The sequence below is a fragment of the Pseudorasbora parva genome, chromosome 4, assembly GCF_024679245.1.
Source record: "Pseudorasbora parva isolate DD20220531a chromosome 4, ASM2467924v1, whole genome shotgun sequence".
NCBI lineage: Eukaryota > Metazoa > Chordata > Actinopteri > Cypriniformes > Gobionidae > Pseudorasbora > Pseudorasbora parva.
In genome coordinates this window covers 4831071-4852557 of record NC_090175.1, presented here as the reverse complement: position 1 = coordinate 4852557, position 21487 = coordinate 4831071, and the positions used below count along the sequence as shown (strand labels likewise).

Here is a 21487-nt window from a genome sequence, read left to right as displayed (position 1 = left end):
TATTAGAGGGGCTTCTACTGATTCTGACCTGATGTTGTTACAACTGCGCCTAAGAGAAAGGAAAGCTAGACCTCCTGGTTTCTTGGAGTTGTTGAATGAGATAAAGACAGCTGAAGAGAATGAGTTTGCAAGACGTAGGATTGGAATGCCAGTGAAATCATTGAATCTGAAAACTGATTGTGAGGTGGATTCAGAAGTGGTGAAGAAGTTAAGAGCTGAACTTCACGATCTGAAATCGAAAATGAGAAAAGATTCTTCTAAAGGGCCTGCTGATTCCATGAGGACTGATTCTGTTGCAGAGAAGCAGGAGAAGAAAAGAGAGAATACTCATGAAGACACTGAGGTGGAAGAGTTGAAGATGCAGATTCAAAAGTTAAACAAACGTCTGGAAGTAATGAGCATAACCACAACTGCTGAGCAGATGCAGACAAAGAGGCTGAATTATAGAGAAGTGCCTTTGCGAAGAAATACTGAGAAAAGGTTGCAGCCTAAGGAGGATTTCTTCTGTTACCGTTGTGGTGAAGACGGCCATATTGCCACTAAGTGCAGAGCACCAGAGAATACTGGAAAAGTGATTCAAAAGCTGGTGAGATCACTCCATAGAGCTAAAGCTGAAGTGAGCAAAACAAAGGATGATTCCACTGTTTCCAGGGGCCCAGATTGTTTCTCAAAGAAGGGAACTACTGAAGGCAGTGAGAAGTATTGTGTGCCGAGAGGTCTTGTGGGTCCAGTTTCCACAATTTCAGTTGAAGTGAATGGATGTTCATGCAGAGCCCTGCTTGACAGTGGGTCGCAAGTTACCATTGTCTTTGAGTATTTTCATGAGAAACATTTGTCAAATGTTCCAATTCAACCATTGAGTGGATTGTCGATTTGGGGATTGAGTGCTAGTACTTATCCATACAAGGGATATATTCTGTTGGATGTGTCATTTCCTGAGTCGTTCACAGGAGTGAAGGAAACCGTGCCTGTATTAGCGCTGGTGTGTCCAGAACCTAAGGGTCCGAAACAGGTTCCTGTTATCATCGGAACTAATGCAAGTTTCTTCCAAAGACTAATTTCATTGGGACAGGAGTCAGAAGTTTCTGATACTGTACAGTCCTTGAGGATACAGTCAAAAGTTTCCATACCTTGTATTGAAAAGCTGCCGAGGAAGGAAGAAGTGACTGACTGTGTGGAAGGGAGTGTAACGTGGATGTCCTGGAGAGCTGAAGATACCTCAGAATGGTGAAAAGTATGCTGAGTGTAAAGTGGAACTGAAGAAACAGACTAGAGAAGACATTCTGATTGTGGAAGCCACTGAGGAGAACCAGTTACCTGCTGGAGTGTTTGTTCCTTCGTCTGTCTTGCATTCATCTGATGTGGATGTGGATAGTTTCAAGTTGCTGGTGTGTAATGAGACTGGGAAAGATATAGCTATTTCTGAAGGAACAGTGATGGCGAATGTGTTTCATACGGATACTGTAACTGTGATGCAAAGAGAACAGAACTCTGTGACAAAGTTGGATCCAAATATCTTTAACTTTGGTGATTCTCCAATACCGAGTAACTGGGAAGGAAGATTGAGAAAGAGGTTGTCTGAGCGTGGGAATGTGTTTTCCATATCTGAGTGGGACGTGGGGAAAGCGAAGGATGTTACTCATACTATCAGACTGAAAGATAGTACCCCTTTCCGAGAGAGGTCGAGGCGGATTGCTACAGCTGACATAGATGATGTGCGTCGTCATCTGAAGGATCTGTTGGCTGCAGGAGTTATTAAGGAGTCAAGGAGTCCTTATGCCTCGCCCATAGTCATAGCGCGAAAGAAGAATGGAGCTATCAGAATGTGCATTGACTATAGAACTCTGAACTCCAGAACTGTACCTGACCAGTACACAACGCCGAGGATAGAAGATGCTTTGGATTGTCTGACAGGAAGTAGGTGGTTTTCAGTGTTGGATTTGAGAAGTGGATACTATCAAATTGAAATGGCTTCTGAGGATAAGGAGAAGACCGCATTCATTTGTCCTCTTGGATTCTACCAATTTGAACGTATGCCTCAGGGGATATCTGGAGCTCCTGCGACGTTTCAGAGATTGATGGAGAGAGCAGTTGGAGACATGAACTTACTACAAGTGATTGTGTACTTGGATGATCTGATTGTTTTCGGAAGAACATTGGAGGAACATGAAGAGAGACTGATGAAAGTGCTTGATAGATTGGAGGAGTTTGGGCTAAAATTATCAGTTGATAAGTGTCAATTCTGTCAACCGTCTGTCAAGTATGTGGGACATATTGTGAGTGCGGAAGGTGTAACACCAGATCCAGAGAAGGTGAAGGCTGTGAAGGAGTGGAAGATACCTCATGATCTGAAGTCCTTGAGATCATTTCTTGGATTTTGCGGATTTTATCGCAGATTTGTCAAGAATTACTCCAAGATCGTAAGGCCTTTAACAGAATTAACCAAAGGGTATGCACCTGTGAGGGGTAAAAAGAAGGTGGAGAAGAAAGGGAAATACTTCCAAGAGAAGGAATCTTTTGGAGAGAGGTGGACTGATGAATGCACGGAAGCATTTCATTCTATTATCAAGTGTTTGACTCATGCACCTGTACTGGCATATGCTGATCCATCTAAGCCGTATATACTGCATGTGGATGCTAGCCTAAAAGGGCTGGGAGCAGTCTTGAATCAAGAGTACCCAGAGGGGTTGAGACCAATTGCATTCGCAAGTAGGAAGCTGAGTGAGACAGAACAACGATATCCCATTCATCAGTTGGAGTTCCTGGCGCTGAAATGGTCGATTGTTGACAAATTCCACGACTACTTGTATGGAATGAAATTCACCGTAAGGACTGACAACAATCCCCTTACATATGTTCTAACAAGTGCAAAACTTAATGCAACTGGACATAGATGGTTGAGTGCATTAGCCACGTATGATTTTAACCTACAGTATAAGGCTGGAAGTCAGAACGTGGATGCAGATGTACTGTCGCGTTATCCTGTGGATAAATGTGGAACTGCCAACTGGATGGATATTCCTAGATCAGGGGTTAAAGCTATTTGTGGACGTGTGAAGAGTAATTACTGGTCTGAAGAAGGGGATGACAGACTGGTAGATCAGTTGGGTGTTGGAGTTGAAAGTGTTCCAGAACTGTATGTTTGCCCAATTCGTTTGAACACTAATGAGGGAGATTCTTTGACTAACCAGGAGTTGAGATTGGCACAGGTGGAAGATCCGGTCATTGGTCCAGTGATGGAAGATGTGGAGTGTGGAAAGTGTCTGAAAACAACAAAGAGTTCAGACGTGTTGGAGACTTTGTTGAGGAAACAAGGGAAGAAGTTGGTTATTCGTAATCATCTGTTGTGCAGAGTGACACAGAATTCTCTTGGAGGAGAGAAAGTACAGTTGGTGTTGCCTGGAAAGTACAGACAGGAAGTCTTGAATTCTTTACATGATGAGTCGGGTCATCTGGGTATTGAGAGAACGACGGAGCTGTGCAAGGACAGATTCTACTGGCCGCATATGTCCGTGGAAGTGGAAAGATATGTGAAGAATTGTGGGAGGTGTATTGTGAGGAAGACATTGCCGCAAAGATCTGCATACTTGAATCATATTTCAAGCAGTGGACCGATGGATCTTGTTTGCATTGATTTCCTATCAATTGAGCCAGATGTGAGAGGAGTATCAAATGTTCTTGTAGTAACTGATCACTTTTCACGTTATGCCCAAGCGTATCCTGCAAGAGATCAGAAGGCACTGACAGTTGCAAAGATTCTAGTGGAGAAGTTTTTCGTTCATTACGGATTACCTGCTAGGATACACTCAGACCAGGGTCGAGACTTTGAGAGCCGACTGATCAAAGAGTTGCTTGGAATTCTGGGGATAAGAAAGTCTCGTACATCACCATATCATCCTCAGGGAGATCCGCAACCGGAACGTTTTAATAGAACGTTGTTATCCATGCTGGGGACCCTTGATGCTTCTAAGAAGGAGAGATGGAGTCAGAGTGTGAGTCAGATGGTGCATGCGTATAACTGCACGAAGAGTGAAGTTACTGGATTTTCTCCTTACTATCTCATGTTTGGGAGGGAGGCTCGTCTTCCAATTGATGTACGCTTTGGGAATGCTGGAGATGGAACGAGAGGAGAAAAGCATGTGAAGTATGTAGAGAGAATGAAAGAGGATTTGAGAAATGCCTTTGATTTATCATTGCAGAATGCACAGAAAACGGAGCAGAGGAACAAAAGACTCTATGATCAGAGAGTGAAGTTCCGTGAGCTTGACGAAGGAGACTGTGTGCTGGTGAAGAATCTTGCTACAACTGGGAAGCAAAAGTTGAGAGATAAGTGGGGTTCAGTACCTTACCTTGTTCTGGAGAAGCTGGAGAACTTGCCTGTGTACAGGGTGAAGCCGAAGACTGGAACAGGAGGGGTGAGAACTTTGCACAGAGATCATTTGTTGCCGATTGGTGAGGGAGTGAGAATTAACTTACCTTCTGAGAGGGAGGACAGTTCACGCCGTGTGGTGACCAGATCTAAAACTGTGGAAAGAAGACAGAAGAAAGTAGTGAATCATGAAAGAGAGAATCGTGAATCAGTGGACTTGCATTCTGAGAGTGATGACAGTAGTGATTGTGTGTATTATCCAGTGGGAAGGACTGTGAACCTTGAAAGACTGTCTTTTCCATCAACTGAGAGGGAAAACATACAGAGTCCTACTAGGTCTCGAGAGGATGCTGATCAGGTGGACGTGATTGGAGGAGAGGAGTCTGAGGCTCAAATGGAGGAGAACATTGAGGATTCAGTTTCTGAAGAGGAAAGAATGGAAACTGTGAATGCTGCGAGGGGAGAAGAGGAACTTGAAAGAGTGAGGAATTATCCGAAGAGGATGATTAAACCAGTTCAGAAGTTGAGTTATGATGAACTTGGAAAGTCTTCTGACAGGCCTTTGACTATCGTGTATAGAGGGATGGTTGTGAGGATTCAAGAGCCTTCTAAGAAGAAGAGTGCTTGCAGAACATTGTGGTGTCATCCAATGGCCGCATGTGAACGCTGTGTTCAGCAGAAGATGTATCCAAAGTCTGAAGTATTACTACATTTTTAGTAAAAGACTCATGAGGACATGAGTAATTTAGTAGGGGGAGAGTGTAACCCAGGTGGGTTATTAATATTCCGTATAGGTTTATTAATATCTTATTTCTGAGAATATTACAGAAATAGTTAATTCTAAGTGAGAGGAATTATTATTGATTAAACTATATTCTTATTTATTCAGAGAGTTCAATTATAGGATTTATAAGTAATATAGTGTGTTGAATGTGAAGAAGAATATAACTGGGTTATGTTGCTTTAAGAATAATGAGGGAGATTAAAGTTTGTCTGTAATGTACTTTGGTGAAAACGTGCTTTTGCCTAGCAAGCTTCTACTTCTTTATTTTCATTGGCTGTTGCTCTGTGTTTATCCCGCCGCCTTAGACAGAGGGGATTCTGATTGGACGAGAGCAGGTTAGAGGGGGAGAGGGAGGTTATTCTGGAGGAGAAAAAGAACGAGAGCTAGGCGGATCGCGGCTGACGAGTGTGTTCTGATCGCTGAAGTGGAAAATGTAATATTATATAAGTGCTGCATAAGTGTTTAATCTGTGCATTTATTCATCTCAGACTTTCAAACAAGCGATTGTGAAGTGTTTACAAGTTACTCCGTACAGGAGTTCGTGCAGGTGTTCATTTAGTAGTGATGACCGTAGCGTTATGTAAATGCGTCGGACTCGCTGTCAGTTTTATGTGATGGTACTGCACGTTTAGTTGTATCTGACCAGAGTGAAGAGGACACTGATTTCGCTGGACTGAGTGTGAGCGTTCTAGATCGGCTGAGATCTGGATTTCATCTGCTGCTGTCAAAGGAAAACAATGGTGAGCTGATGCGTCATGTAGGAGCCAGTGTGTTCATGTGTGCTCGCGCGGGGAGGAAGAGCTGCTAATCTGTGGAGTTCGCTGACTGAGGAATTCAGGTGATCTTATTTTATTTTATTTGCTCTGTAATAGAGTGAAGAGGCCATTTGTTGTTTCTAGGCCACAGCGCACTCAAGCAACGGTACAGGCCTGCAACGAGGGGTTGGGTGGTGACTAGAACATAGTGTGTGTGTGTGTGGGTAAGTGCGCGCGCGCGTGTATACAAGTGTTCACTAAAAAGGTAGCTTACAGTGTGTTATTTCTACCAAAAAGTTAAAATGAGTATTGAGAAGTGTTATTTCTGATTTAAGTGAGGTAACTAAAAAACGTTATTCTGTTATTTTATCTATTTCATTCTATTTGAATAATAAAGAGTGATTTAATTCACTTAAAGTTACAGAGTAAAATTGAATGGGATTTTGGTGTTTTGTCTGAAAGAGAAAATAAGTACTAAACGACCAGAGGTGATTTACCACTAAAGTTTATTAATCGTTGAAGATTCAATACCAGTGATTTCCTTTATTTAACATTTCTTTTATTGTGTGTGAATAAATATTATTGTTTTGATTATACTTAAACAATTTGTGTTGCTTGAAGTCATTAGGAGAGACACAGTCTTAGACTAAAGGGAAAGAATAACATTATTGCATAGTTGCACGTCGAGAGACACATTTAAAGGATCCGGAGCGTCGCTTGGGTTACACTCAGAGCATAGGGGGCGCTACATGTATTTCATTATTTATCTAAAGAATACAGAGTTAATAAAGAATTTAGAATATGTCCCTACCTATCGAATGCGCCACAATCCAATCCAGCAGGTGGCGGTAATGCACCTTCAAGACATCCACCAATCAGATCAAAGCAAGCGCAGCTGAACAGACTTCAATCGCGAAAAAGAGACACAGGACGACCATGCTTTTTAGAGGTAAGTAGGCCTACAAAAATATATTTATACAATTCATCTCAATTTTATTATTTTATTTTATTTATATTATTTTATTATTTAGTATTTTTATTCATCTTTATGTTTTACAACTTGTGTGCTTCTGAGAGTTTTAGTGAACTGCAATGTTAATAATAGTCACATGAGCGCCCTCGTAAGTTACACAACCAACGGCCAGGATAATATTAATACATTGAGTTTCAGTTTGTTTTTCACCAAACCATATCATATTTGTATTCATTTTTTTTCTTAAGATTGGCATACACTATGAATTGCGTCCGAATTCTGACTCGTGCAACTCTTTTTTTTTTTTGGTCGTGCATCGTTTGTTGTGAGGTGTTCATCTATTTTATGAGATGATTTTTGTATTAAGATGATTCATCTGTGCGTGCAACGAGTAAAATTAATGTGCGGCGCGGATCCACAAACGTATCTTACTCGGTGCACGCACAGATGAATCATTTTGAATCATCCCATATTCGTCCAGTGTATAAACGAGAGGCGATCGGAAGGTTAGATGGATTTCTGGCTTGTCAGTAATTGTGTTCACCACTCGTGAGAGTATCTCACAGCTGAAGCAGAACTAGAACTGATTGACCTGTTAGCGCGGTGAGGGGAAATACAATCAGTTCATAACTGCTTCAGCTGTACGATATCATCACGAGAGCAGATCACAATGGCTGTGTCCCAATTCAGGGGCTGCATCCTCCTAAGGCCGCATTTGAAGGCCGATTGCGTCACCGCAGAGCGACGAGGCTGTCCCAATTCGAAGGAGCCTTCTAATGCGGCCTGCCGTCAGTGTTGCCAAGTCCGCGGTTTTCACGCCGAATTGGGCTACTTTTATGTTGTTGTTGCGGGTAAAAAAATATTTCCACGGGTTGATTTTTAACCCTGTAAGTACGATTTCGTCGCTCCACCATCCCCAAACGCACATATTCAGGGGAGAATTTGGCCGTTCAATGGAGAAAATTGCATTGGGAGTTTTGGGTTAGTTTTGTTGCAGAGACCTGGCAACCCTATCTCCCCGGAACGCAAAGGATAGAACGGATTCTTCGCAGCCTAGCCCATCCCACGGCAGAGGAATACAAATATAAATGTAAGTATTGTGTTTTAATTTACTTAAATAACCAACCAAACGTGTTAAAAACCTGGGGTCTTTATTTCTTAACGTCAACTTGAAGCCTGCGTTACCACTGAGGCTTTATCCTTAGGTGATCTGATGTAACGTTAATATTTTGTTTTGTTTTATGGAGCAGTTAGCAGACAGCTTTATTAAAATAAGGGCAGCAAATTAGTATTTATTTACCCGGCCGAAAAACTCGGCCAGTGTGGATTGACACTGATCACTGATCACTCTGTCGGGGTTAATTCTGCGATAACAACAGGCTGGGTGTACATTATCCTTTACTTATAGCCCTCCTTATCCAGTTGATAACAATAGTCTATCATTAAAGCTTTGTCTACAAATGTTTTAACCAAATTTGAGTATCTAGAAATATGATTTCTGGAGTATTTTGTATACATGTATAATACATGTATACAAAATGTATAGCTGCATCATATATTTAAAATTCCACCCCTGCCTTGCAGGTATACAAAAAAAATTGGGACAACTAAAATAAAAATACATGTATGCAAGTTAATAGACACATCTTTGCTGACATATATTGCTGTTGTGTTTGTTGTTTTTAACAGGAATGTTTATTTTCTCTGCATTAGGATTGCAAGTGTCCTGGGACAGGTGAGGGAGTGAAAAACTTGGCCATGGTTTGTCCTCATTAATGACGTGTTGGGACAGGCATTCTAACCCTCCTGTCCTCATGGCCTTCACCCCTGAGGACCACGGGCGTCGCTAGGCCCATTTCAGAGGGACTTCATTTTTTATTTGTAAATAAAAAGTTATTTCTCTGCATTGTTTATTTTTGTAATGCAATTTTTTTTTTAATGAAACCAATAAATTGTTTACATATTTGTCATGCAAGTTTTTTAAATGAAATAAATTATTCTGTTGGCTACATTTTTGTCATGTCAATTAATTTGTAAATGAAACAAATTGTTCTAAAAAAAATATTTACAGTACTTGTTTACAAGTATTTACAAGATAAGTTACGTTTAAGATGGGAAAAACTAAATAAAATGTTAAATGAACTGTACATAAAAAATAATGGAAGAAAGGGTTTTATGTAGACTTTTATTGAGCAGGGTGGAGACCCTGGATGGGCTGCACAATAGAGACCCTGGTATAGCAGCGGGACATCATCTTGGATCAGCGGATATTTCCACCTGTCCAACAGGTTTGCAGTGCTGACTCAGTCGACTGCTGCCATGTCGCTTAGATGTTTTCAGAAAGAGTGATGAATAAATTAAATGAACTTACATCCTCAAAATCAAACCATAACATATTTTAACATGCATAACTGTTCTATGAGCTGAACTCTGCAGAACAGCGGCCCTCCAGGACCAATGGTTCCTATCCCGGATCTTGAGACTATTTTAGTGTATTTTATTTTTGGATTCTATAATGTTCATATTTTTTAAACAATATCAAAATCTTATATCCATGTATATAAAGTCAGTTTTTCATTGAACTACAATATTTGCCGCTGAGATGAAGTTTAAACTCAAATACAGAGTAAATACATTTTTTGTTGCAGCATTTGTAATGTTTAGCAACTGTGACAGCTGCCGTTGAAGAGTAGCAGTAACAAACTGAACTGCCTAACAACAAAACAACTAAAGATGTTCACTTCCGTCCATTTATGTACATAATAAAGAGTATAAACTATATAAACTCGCATGTTGGTTACATATTAGTCGACATTTGAATATTTATTGCATTTTTTATTTATTTATCATTAGATAAGGCTACTGGAGTAAATTGAATCCCAATGCTTACGTTCCATTTATGTGTAATCTGGCTTTCTTTAAAAAAAAAAATCTGACGTCGCGGCGCGCAATGAATTCTGGGGTTGGCAAGGCTGCGAAGCATCCATCCGAGTATCCTTCGTTTCACGGGAAAAGAAGGACGCATTTGCAGGCGTTATTTTGAAGGAGCCTTCGAAGGACCTTTGAATTGGGACAGCCTTCGTCGCGCCGCGGTGACGCAATCCGCTATACCTTCCACTGTAAACAAGTCTCGGTGCGTCCTTTGAAGGCCGCGTCGGCCGCGCACTTCGAAGGACACAGCCTTCAGAGGACGCAGCCCTTGAATTGGGACACAGCTAATTAGATCCTTACAGTTTAATCTTTAATGCAGCAAGAAAAAAGAAAAGAGTGAGATCTTTAAGTTCTGTAGGCAGCTATATCATTATCAAACTACAGAAATTTAGTTAACAGTTGTGCCTCCAATTCGTGTTGTAAAATGGAAAAAAAATCTCTTCCAAACCACCATGTAGCCTATCCAGCTCCTCTTTTATTTTCTTAATTTAACTACTTGGTCATTCATTTACTTGTTTCATTTTCACACTTTATTTATTTACTATTAAATACAATAATATTATTAGATAAAACACCGGATATAGTCACTTTGCTCTTTCATTCATTGTGTGACTGCTGGTCCTTTAAAGTCTATACTAAAATGCATTAAATAGTCCTGAATTTAATGTTACTGTGTTTTAACTGGGATATCAAGATTTTGATAAAATTTAAAGTTTCACTTCATTTTGTAGTAGGCTATATTTGTAATGTATAATTAATCACATTTCCAAATATTTACTAACTTCTTGTTGTTTTAGATGCTGTGAATGCTGATAATAAGAGGCATCAGGGTTTATCTTTGCTGGGACGGTGCAGAACTGGCTCCATTACAACCTGAAAGGCTTCGGGGCATTGCTCCTGGTGGAACCCCCTGAGTTTGGAGTATTTTATTCTTTCTTCTACCTTCTTTCTTTCAGTAGTACTGTGTCATTTCTGTATTTATTGGCAAGTTTACATTTGTATTTACTTCCATTTTGCAGATGCACGTTGTCATGTTTTTCCAGGCTCTTCTCATTTGTGTTATAAATTCAGATGTAATTGTTTTAAGTCAATGTAAGATTTCCTGTTGTAACTGTGGGGGCATAAATAAATACATTTGCATGTAAACTGAAGGATGGTGTTTACTTTGAGTGACTTTTTGATGCAAAATCATATCAACTGCAGCCACACATGGTCTCTGATTAAAATGAATAAAATAAAGAGACAAATTAACTGGCATAGAATCCTGCTGTACATAAAGCAAGATTGATCTATTTTTCATTGTTGAAATAACATTATTTCACGGTGCAAACCTGATGAAAAATCAACATTCTCAACATTGAGATCTCAACATTGATTCAATGATATTTTAGTTGATGCATTAACATTGATTCAACGCTGATTCACTGTTTGTCTGCTATCTGGGCAGTCTAAACGAGCAGGGGAAAAAAAACACTGATTCAGGCAACATACGTTTAATACGTCAAAAACATAAGCTTTTTGGATAAACTTGCAAACTACTTTAATCACTTTATTAACTCTTTCCCGGCCAAAAAACTGAATTTTCCAGTTCCCTCTCTGGGAACTCGAGCTGCGTCGAAACGCTGTGAGAATGCCTCTGCGTGATTGCGTCGTGAAGCGTGTGTCGAACCAGTCCAATCGGAAGACGGAATGTCATAGGTGGGTGACGTCATAGACCGGAAACTATAAAGCATCCGCGAACACAAACAGAAACTAGCTTCTGTGCCTTCAGCAAGCGATCTGTGTGAATCTGTCTGTCTATTTGGTGTTTTTGTCTGTCTATTGAGAGAAATTTTCCACCTTTGTTAAATAGATATACACATATATTAGAACATAAAAGAAAAAAGAGAAAATGGCGAGTGTGTTCATCCCTGCCCTCGCTACATCACGGGTGGGGATAAACACTTGATGTGTGTTGTATGTTTGGGAGCGCAGCACGCTCAGGCAGCCCTCGAGGGGGCTGCTTGCGAGCACTGTGAGCGGCTACCGTTGAGAACGCTTCGCTCCCGCCTGGCACTCTTTGAGGAGGGTGCCTCGGCTCGTGTTCCTCGCGGCTCAGGTCCTGCTGTTGCTGAGGCAGAGCAGCGGCTTCAGTCATGGGGTTCACATATGGACCTTACAGAGGGGTTTGAGACGGGCACAGCCTTTTCTCAGCCCTCACCTGTAAGATCCAGTGCCTCGTCTCGGGGTTTGCAAGCCCGCCCTGCGGTTTCTTCCTCCCCGTGCAGGGCACCGGTGCTCCAACTATCCAGCTCTGAGGACGTGGACGTTGAGAGCATCGCGACTGAAGACTCGCCACTTCAGTCACCCGCTGGTGAGGAGCTAGTTGAGGTGCTCATGAGAGCAGTGGCCAGGTTAAAAATCGACTGGCCGGCAGAAAGATCAGAATCCCATCATAAGCGCAGCAAATTAGATGAGTGATTCCTGCCCTCTCGTGCAGCAGAGCCTCAACGTCGGGGCTTGCCGTTCTTCCCCGATCTGCACACCGAGGTGTCTAGATCATGGAAGAAGCCGGCATCACCACCATTACCGCACTTCCCTACAGAGAGACTGGGAGGCGGGGCGGCGCTGGCAGACGAGGCCTTCGAGGGGAAGGGCTGATCTGAGGACAGTCCTTATCGCCAAGAAGGCCTCGTCGAAAAAGTCCTGACGCCAGACGGGTCAGGACGCTGAGGGTGATCCCCTCCGTAGGAAGACGGTGCTTACCTCTGCACATGGTACCCGTCTTCCTTCGGTGCCCTCAGGGGACCACGCTGCCAACCCTGCCGCAATGCCGGGGTGCAGACGGTCTCCGCGGGCCAGCCAAGGGTGGTCCGCTCCCTCTTCGGGGGGCTTCCGAGCAGTCAAGTCAGGCGTTCAAGTCAGACACGCATAGCATCAATCCTATTGGCGGTGAAAGAACCGAAGCTAGACCGACCTGTCACTGTGAAGCAGTTCCAGAAACTGTTAGTCCTCATGGCAGCTGCGTCCATCGTAATACCTTTTAGCCTGCTGAATATGAGGCCGCTGCAGTGGTGGCTCAGAACCAAGGGGTTCTCCCCGAGAGGGGAATCCACTCCGCACGATCAAAGTCACGCGGCGATGCCTTCGTGCTCTGGTCATGTGGAAAGATCCTGGGTTTCTGTCCCAGGGACCTGTGTTAGGGGCTCATGTTCGTCGCGTCACGCTAACAACAGATGCATCTCTCACGGGGTGGGGGGCGACCATGAATGGTCACTCGTCCCAAGGTCTATGGCAGGAACATCAGCGGCTATAGCACATAAATCGGCTAGAGATGCTGGCTATGTTTCTTGCATTGAAACATTTCCTGCCAGACCTCAGGGGCCATCATGTGTTGGTAAGATCAGACAACACTTCGGTGGTCACCTATATAAACCATCAGGGGGTCTGAGGTCTCGCCCCTTGTACAAGTTGGCACGTCAGACGTTGGCACGTCAAATCACGTCAGATTTGGGGCACTTTTTGCGTTTCTTTACCTCTTCTTGACGGATAGCTTCCTGTACTCCTAAGTTGCTTTGGATAAAACATCTGCTAAATGCATAAATGTAAATGTAAGGACTTATTTACTGAAATATTGTTCAGAAAAACAGTAAGATTGCAAGTGTAATTTTATGTAGTATTATAATCATTATAATAATAATCTTTTCTCTAGCAATCTCTTAATGTAATGCTCTTTAATATTTATGCTGCTATGCTGATGTTTTGAATGTCAGAAAAGTGTAAAACTGAACAACTAGAGCTTTATTTGTCTGCCTTTAATTCCACCATGTAACTTTTTTTGTTGAAAATTTACTACATTTATACAATGAGCAAGTACATCATGAATCCATCTTCCAAAATGTGTTTTAAGTTACATAGTGCACCTGTAAAAATAATCAAAAATCTAAATGAAATAAGCTTCATACGTGATATAAAGCATAAAGAAATATACACTTCAGTGATTACACAATGCTACATCAATTCATTAACCTTTTGCATCTTTGTTCATTCATCTTTAAAATTATGTTCAAATGACTTCAGTCATAAACCGTCAATCATCCAGGGCTCCGCCCACAAAGAGATGCATAAAGGCTGCCATATATTCCATTTGGCTCCGGAAAACGGTCTCCGAAAAATTACCTGATCTGTGACTCATGATCCGTAATGTGATCCGAACCGAGTTTTGTGATCCGTTACACCCCTAACTAAAACACACCTTAAAGTTTTGTCTATCAAAAACCAATGAACATCATCATTATTACTCAGGGAAAAACGTGTGACATGTGCCCCAAACCTTGAGTTCACAATTCAAGTTCTCAATTCAGATCTACTTCATTACATACATAATTTGTGTGTCCTAATGTATGTCTCTGTGGTGTTACTGTTTATTTGATACTCAACAGATGTTACAATATACAATGACACTGAATTATTTTAATCTAAGGCAGATTGTAACCAGGATACGAAACCACTAAATTTTGACCTTAAGCCTCATAGTCTATTTGCGACAACTAGCCCCTTTCTCCCCATTACACATTTGAATCAAAAGATCGATCAGTAAACGATGCTCTTACCTGTTTCTCCAACACTCATACCAGTGATAAATGAACAGGATGAAACCAGCAGTGGGTTTAATGTGGTCAACAGCTTATATTTAACAAAAGGAAATGACACCTCACCTAGTGCTCATATAGCAGAAGCACCGTTTAAACAAGACAACATCAGAGATGACATTAGACTAAAGTAATACAAGTTAAACTGGTGAAACTTTATGTCAGTCTGTAGAGATGCTCATGAGCATGCATATATTAACCTGTTCCTATACGGCCAAGAAAATAATTGCTCATGCATTTGATAAACCACAACTAAGGTTTTATTTAAAATATACATGTGATTATACGGTATGAGGTCCAACAGTGTCATAATCATTTACGAAGGATTTTAAATGTATGATAAGACATAAACATTTTGAACTGCACTGTCATTCAGACACAAAGGGGCATCAAGATTCAGAGTATGAATCTCAACAATGATGACAATCAAAAGCTTCATGCTGCAATGCATGCTGGTTACCTAGTCTCTGTGCAGTGAGTGCACTTTGACTTCACATTGTGGCCATAGTATGAGCTCACAGTGAGCGTTTTAGCTCGCTCTGACCTTATATTGTGACCACATCCCGAGTATCCTGAGAGCTAATTTTGAAAAAGAAAAAAGAGAAAATGGCGAGTGTGTTCATCCCTGCCCTCGCTACATCACGGGTGGGGATACACACTTGATGTGTGTTGTATGTTTGGGAGCGCAGCACGCTCAGGCAGCCCTCGAGGGGGCTGCTTGCGAGCACTGTGAGCGGCTACCGTTGAGAACGCTTCGCTCCCGCCTGGCACTCTTTGAGGAGGGTGCCTCGGCTCGTGTTCCTCGCGGCTCAGGTCCTGCTGTTGCTGAGGCAGAGCGGCGGCTTCAGTCATGGGGTTCACATATGGACCTTACAGAGGGGTTTGAGACGGGCACAGCCTTTTCTCAGCCCTCACCTGTAAGATCCAGTGCCTCGTCTCGGGGTTTGCAAGCCCGCCCTGCGGTTTCTTCCTCCCCGTGCAGGGCACCGGTGCTCCAACTATCCAGCTCTGAGGAGGTGGACGTTGAGAGCATCGCGACTGAAGACTCGCCACTTCAGTCACCCGCTGGTGAGGAGCTAGTTGAGGTGCTCATGAGAGCAGTGGCCAGGTTAAAAATCGACTGGCCGGCAGAAAGATCAGAATCCCATCATAAGCGCAGCAAATTAGATGAGCGATTCCTGCCCTCTCGTGCAGCAGAGCCTCAACGTCGGGGCTTGCCGTTCTTCCCCGATCTGCACACCGAGGTGTCTAGATCATGGAAGAAGCCGGCATCACCACCATTACCGCACTTCCCTACAGAGAGACTGGGAGGCGGGGCGGCGCTGGCAGACGAGGCCTTCGAGGGGAAGGGCTGATCTGAGGACAGTCCTTATCGCCAAGAAGGCCTCGTCGAAAAAGTCCTGACGCCAGACGGGTCAGGACGCTGAGGGTGATCCCCTCCGTAGGAAGACGGTGCTTACCTCTGCACATGGTACCCGTCTTTCTTCGGTGCCCTCAGGGGACCACGCTGCCAACCCTGCCGCAATGCCGGGGTGCAGACGGTCTCCGCGGGCCAGCCAAGGGTGGTCCGCTCCCTCTTCGGGGGGCTTCCGAGCAGTCAAGTCAGGCGTTCCCTGCCAGTTTCGCCACTTCAGGGCACTGCACTTGCTGTTCAAAGTACACCAGAGGCCAGCCTCGATAGAGGAAACGTCTATTGAATATATCTCATTGGGTCCTGCAGATAGTAGAAAGGGGGTACGCGATTCAGTTCAGAAGGCGGTCACCTCCTTTCAGCAGTGTCTTATCTACAGAGGTGGGCTCGGAGCAGGCTCTGGTTATGGCACAAGTAGTCTTCTGCAAAAGGGGGCTATAGAAAGGGTTCCTCCTCCCAGCAGGGAGTCTGGGTTTTACAGCCGTTACTTCATTGTACCAAAGAAGGATGGAGGGTTGCGCCCGATACTAGATCTGCATCTCTTAAATCGCTCTGTAGCAAAGCTCAAGTTCAAGATGCTTACACTCAGACAGATCGTGTCACAGATCAGATCCGAGGATTGGTTTGTGACCATAGATCTCAAAGACGCGTATTTCCATGTTTCCATCCTTCCACATCACAGGAAGTTTCTGAGGTTTGCTTTCGGGGGAGAGGCATACCAATATCGAGTACTTCCCTTTGGTCTAGCACTGTCACCCCGCACCTTCACGAAGTGTGTGGATGCAGCTCTGACGCCGTTGCGTCTGCAGGGCATCCGCATACTCAATTACATCGACGATTGGTTGATTTTGGCTCAATCAGAGCAGATGGCGGTTCAGCATTGAGATGCTGTTCTCGCACACATGTCGAGGTTGGGGTTGAGACTAAACGCAAAGAAAAGTGTGATTTCTCCGGCTCAGAGAACCACCTTTCTAGGCGGGATATGGGATTCTGTAATTATGCGGGTGCAATTATCGCCGACACGCATAGCATCAATCCTATTGGCGGTGAAAGAACCGAAGCTAGACCGACCTGTCACTGTGAAGCAGTTCCAGAAACTGTTAGTCCTCATGGCAGCTGCGTCCATCGTAATACCTTTTAGCCTGCTGAATATGAGGCCGCTGCAGTGGTGGCTCAGAACCAAGGGGTTCTCCCCGAGAGGGGAATCCACTCCGCACGATCAAAGTCACGCGGCGATGCCTTCGTGCTCTGGTCATGTGGAAAGATCCTGGGTTTCTGTCCCAGGGACCTGTGTTAGGGGCTCATGTTCGTCGCGTCACGCTAACAACAGATGCATCTCTCACGGGGTGGGGGGCGACCATGAATGGTCACTCGTCCCAAGGTCTATGGCAGGAACATCAGCGGCTATAGCACATAAATCGGCTAGAGATGCTGGCTATGTTTCTTGCATTGAAACATTTCCTGCCAGACCTCAGGGGCCATCATGTGTTGGTAAGATCAGACAACACTTCGGTGGTCACCTATATAAACCATCAGGGGGTCTGAGGTCTCGCCCCTTGTACAAGTTGGCACGTCAGACGTTGGCACGTCAAATCACGTCAGATTTGGGGCACTTTTTGCGTTTCTTTACCTCTTCTTGACGGATAGCTTCCTGTACTCCTAAGTTGCTTTGGATAAAACATCTGCTAAATGCATAAATGTAAATGTAAGGACTTATTTACTGAAATATTGTTCAGAAAAACAGTAAGATTGCGAGTGTAATTTTATGTAGTATTATAATCATTATAATAATAATCTTTTCTCTAGCAATCTCTTAATGTAATGCTCTTTAATATTTATGCTGCTATGCTGATGTTTTGAATGTCAGAAAAGTGTAAAACTGAACAACTAGAGCTTTATTTGTCTGCCTTTAATTCCACCATGTAACTTTTTTTGTTGAAAATTTACTACATTTATACAATGAGCAAGTACATCATGAATCCATCTTCCAAAATGTGTTTTAAGTTACATAGTGCACCTGTAAAAATAATCAAAAATCTAAATGAAATAAGCTTCATACGTGATATAAAGCATAAAGAAATATACACTTCAGTGATTACACAATGCTACATCAATTCATTAACCTTTTGCATCTTTGTTCATTCATCTTTAAAATTATGTTCAAATGACTTCAGTCATAAACCGTCAATCATCCAGGGCTCCGCCCACAAAGAGATGCATAAAGGCTGCCATATATTCCATTTGGCTCCGGAAAACGGTCTCCGAAAAATTACCTGATCTGTGACTCATGATCCGTAATGTGATCCGAACCGAGTTTTGTGATCCGTTACACCCCTAACTAAAACACACCTTAAAGTTTTGTCTATCAAAAACCAATGAACATCATCATTATTACTCAGGGAAAAACGTGTGACACGTGCCCCAAACCTTGAGTTCACAATTCAAGTTCTCAATTCAGATCTACTTCATTACATACATAATTTGTGTGTCCTAATGTATGTCTCTGTGGTGTTACTGTTTATTTGATACTCAACAGATGTTACAATATACAATGACACTGAATTATTTTAATCTAAGGCAGATTGTAACCAGGATACGAAACCACTAACTTTTGACCTTAAGCCTCATAGTCTATTTGCGACAACTAGCCCCTTTCTCCCCATTACACATTTGAATCTAAAGATCGATCAGTAAACGATGCTCTTACCTGTTTCTCCAACACTCATACCAGTGACAAATGAACAGGATGAAACCAGCAGTGGGTTTAATGTGGTCAACAGCTTATATTTAACAAAAGGAAATGACACCACACCTAGTGCTCATATAGCAGAAGCACCGTTTAAACAAGACAACATCAGAGATGACATTAGACTAAAGTAATACTTAAAAGTTAAACTGGTGAAACTTTATGTCAGTCTGTAGAGATGCTCATGAGCATGCATATATTAACCTGTTCCTATACGGCCAAGAAAATAATTGCTCATGCATTTGATAAACCACCAGTGTTATGACCAGTGTCATAATCATTTACGAAGGATTTTAAATGTATGATAAGACATAAACATTTTGAACTGCACTGTCATTCAGACACAAAGGGGCATCAAGATTCAGAGTATGAATCTCAACAATGATGACAATCAAAAACTTCATGCTGCAATGCATGCTGGTTACCTAGTCTCTGTGCAGTGAGTGCACTTTGACTTCACATTGTGGCCATAGTATGAGCTCACAGTGAGCGTTTTAGCTTGCTCTGACCTTATATTGTGACCACATCCCGAGTATCCTGAGAGCTAATTTTGAGATCAAATTGTTGACTGGGTAAGCTGCTTGATTATAGTTCCTGGTTCTGTTGTCTCAGATGAGCCATCTGCTGGTGCACAAGTAAATAACACCCGTCTACAATCATTCTCTTCAGACACAGGTTTAGACACAGATAAGTTATTAATCACAATGCTTCCCAGGGGGAAAATGTTTTCATATCTGGAAAATTCACAGTTATTTCATTTTCAAAGAGGAAAGAGGAAACTACATAATTGTATAGAGCAAACAATGCCTTAGTTCCATCTTCAAAGGACTCAACAGCCACACTTAAAAATGTGCAGGTACAAGTATAGCATGGACTTCATGTTAGCTTAAATCCCACATATCTGCAATGTGTCGTTCCTGGTCGTGCCGGTTCCTGGACCACACATGTGGACATTCCCTAATCTAGGGAACGCACAGTGACCATTGCCCATATAGCGAGGTCGGTGGCAGTGTGCAACTTTTACCGAAAATGCTTATAGTTCCCCTACCCTCGTGATGGAATCAAGCGCAGTCAGGAATTTAAGCTCAGTTGACTGCAGTGGTTCGAAGGGGGCTCTATGCAATACTGTTTGCACCAATGAGAGATCCCAAGAGGGTACAGGGTGAGGGCAAGGAGGATTAGCTTCTCCAGGATTTAGCGTTTAGTCAAGATCCTCTGAATGTCTCAAATGTACCTGCAGTGGGGCAGCAAGGAGGAGGGCAAGAACCTGACCTGGAAGGCACAGTGTCCTGGAGTGGGGTCTAAGTATGTGGTGCAACACTTACCTGGCTCCACGGTTGGGAAGGTGGTGTGTGAGAAAGCATATTGCCCTCAAACAGCATACTGCTGCTGCTGGCGATAGAAGAGAGGGATGAGAGTTTTAAGGCATAACGTTACACACTGCCATCCACGTTGTCTTGGGACCCAGAGACATAGCAAACTGGTCTTTTATTGATAATTTGGGTACGATCGCCTGTCTCAGGGATGCTTGCTCCTGAGTTTTCCACCTGATTTGGTGGGGGCCATGATGGCCTGCACTGCACCCCTTGGCGGCCCCACCACCAAGAGTAGTGAGGTGGAAGCAGGCATCAGACCTGTTTCAGGCAGAAACATGATCTGCTAACCTCTTCTGGGAAGAACAGCACTGGGACAGGGTGCTGAGAACTGAGATATCAATTATCCATTGGATATGGAACTGTAATGCAGCCAAGATCTGCTGGAACTGCTTTAGCCATGTGATTCCCTGAAAATAATTGCACACCTGAGAACATTCGTCAACCAATCGGATTCAAGCATTCAACAGCCCTGTGGTATAAACCAATTTATTTATTCAAAAATTAATTTATTTGTATATCTACACTGAGCATAGGTTTACACTGACACAAACAACAACAACAATCAATTAAAGGGGGGGGTGAAATGCTGTTTCATGCATACTGAGCTTTTTACACTGTTAAAGACTTGGATTCCCATCCTAAACATAGACAAAGTTTCAAAAACTAATGTTGGACGTTTGATGGAGTATTTCTGTGTCAAAAATACTCCTTCCGGTTTCTCACAAGTTTCGGCGAGTTTTTTTCGAATATGGGTCTACTTGACGTTAATAAGAGCGGAAGGTCCTTGTATGGGCTGTACGGGCTCTTCTCCCGGTAGGGTGCGCGCGCGCGTGACTAGAGCACGCTGTAAACAGTCTCTCAGGTGCAGATCCAGTCGTCCGTGAACACTTATGTGGCGCCGCGCTTATCTTTATTCCTATGGGTGACGTCGAGCGACTTCAACGCTTCAGCACAGCATTCCGGGAAGGCAGCGCCGCATTTGAACCGATTTGAACGCAGAAATGATGGGAAGCTTCACAACATCGTTTCAGTTGCGTCTCAAAATGTATTTACACGCCACTGCTGTCAGGACTTTACCAAATCATACCAAAGAAGTGTGTTTTTGACGGAGCAGTCCCAGCGAAGCTTCGGTCCTGCTTTGGAAGCAGCAGGTGAGTTAACTTAAACTGCTTCAAATGTCTCTGCTTTTGGCTACAGACGCATGAGTAAACATCAGTAAACGACACGATCGCGTGCTTCGTCATTCAAATGCGCTAACTGTTAACGGTTACTCCATTGTTGTTCTCTGTATAACGTTACAGTATTCTGACGTGCAAAACCGTTTTGCTTGCTACTTCTAAGGTCTAGTCCCATACAATAGTCCATAAACCCAATCATGTCCTCATACACTGCGAGTAAACACACAGAAATGTGGAGAGGCCATTAAATACAGTAACTTACATACCACAGAGACGGACGTCCTGATGTTGCCGTTTCTCCTGTTCAATTTATTTCTCCCTCAGATTTGATTG

At 43.0% G+C, this 21487-nt stretch overlaps 1 protein-coding gene across 1 annotated transcript in view; it reads right to left on the bottom strand.

Moving 5' to 3' along the window:
- The window catches only part of LOC137072729 (B-cell receptor CD22-like), a 39577-nt gene that overhangs the window by 17136 nt on the left and 954 nt on the right, over positions 1-21487 (bottom strand). The gene's annotated exons all lie outside the window — the stretch shown is intronic.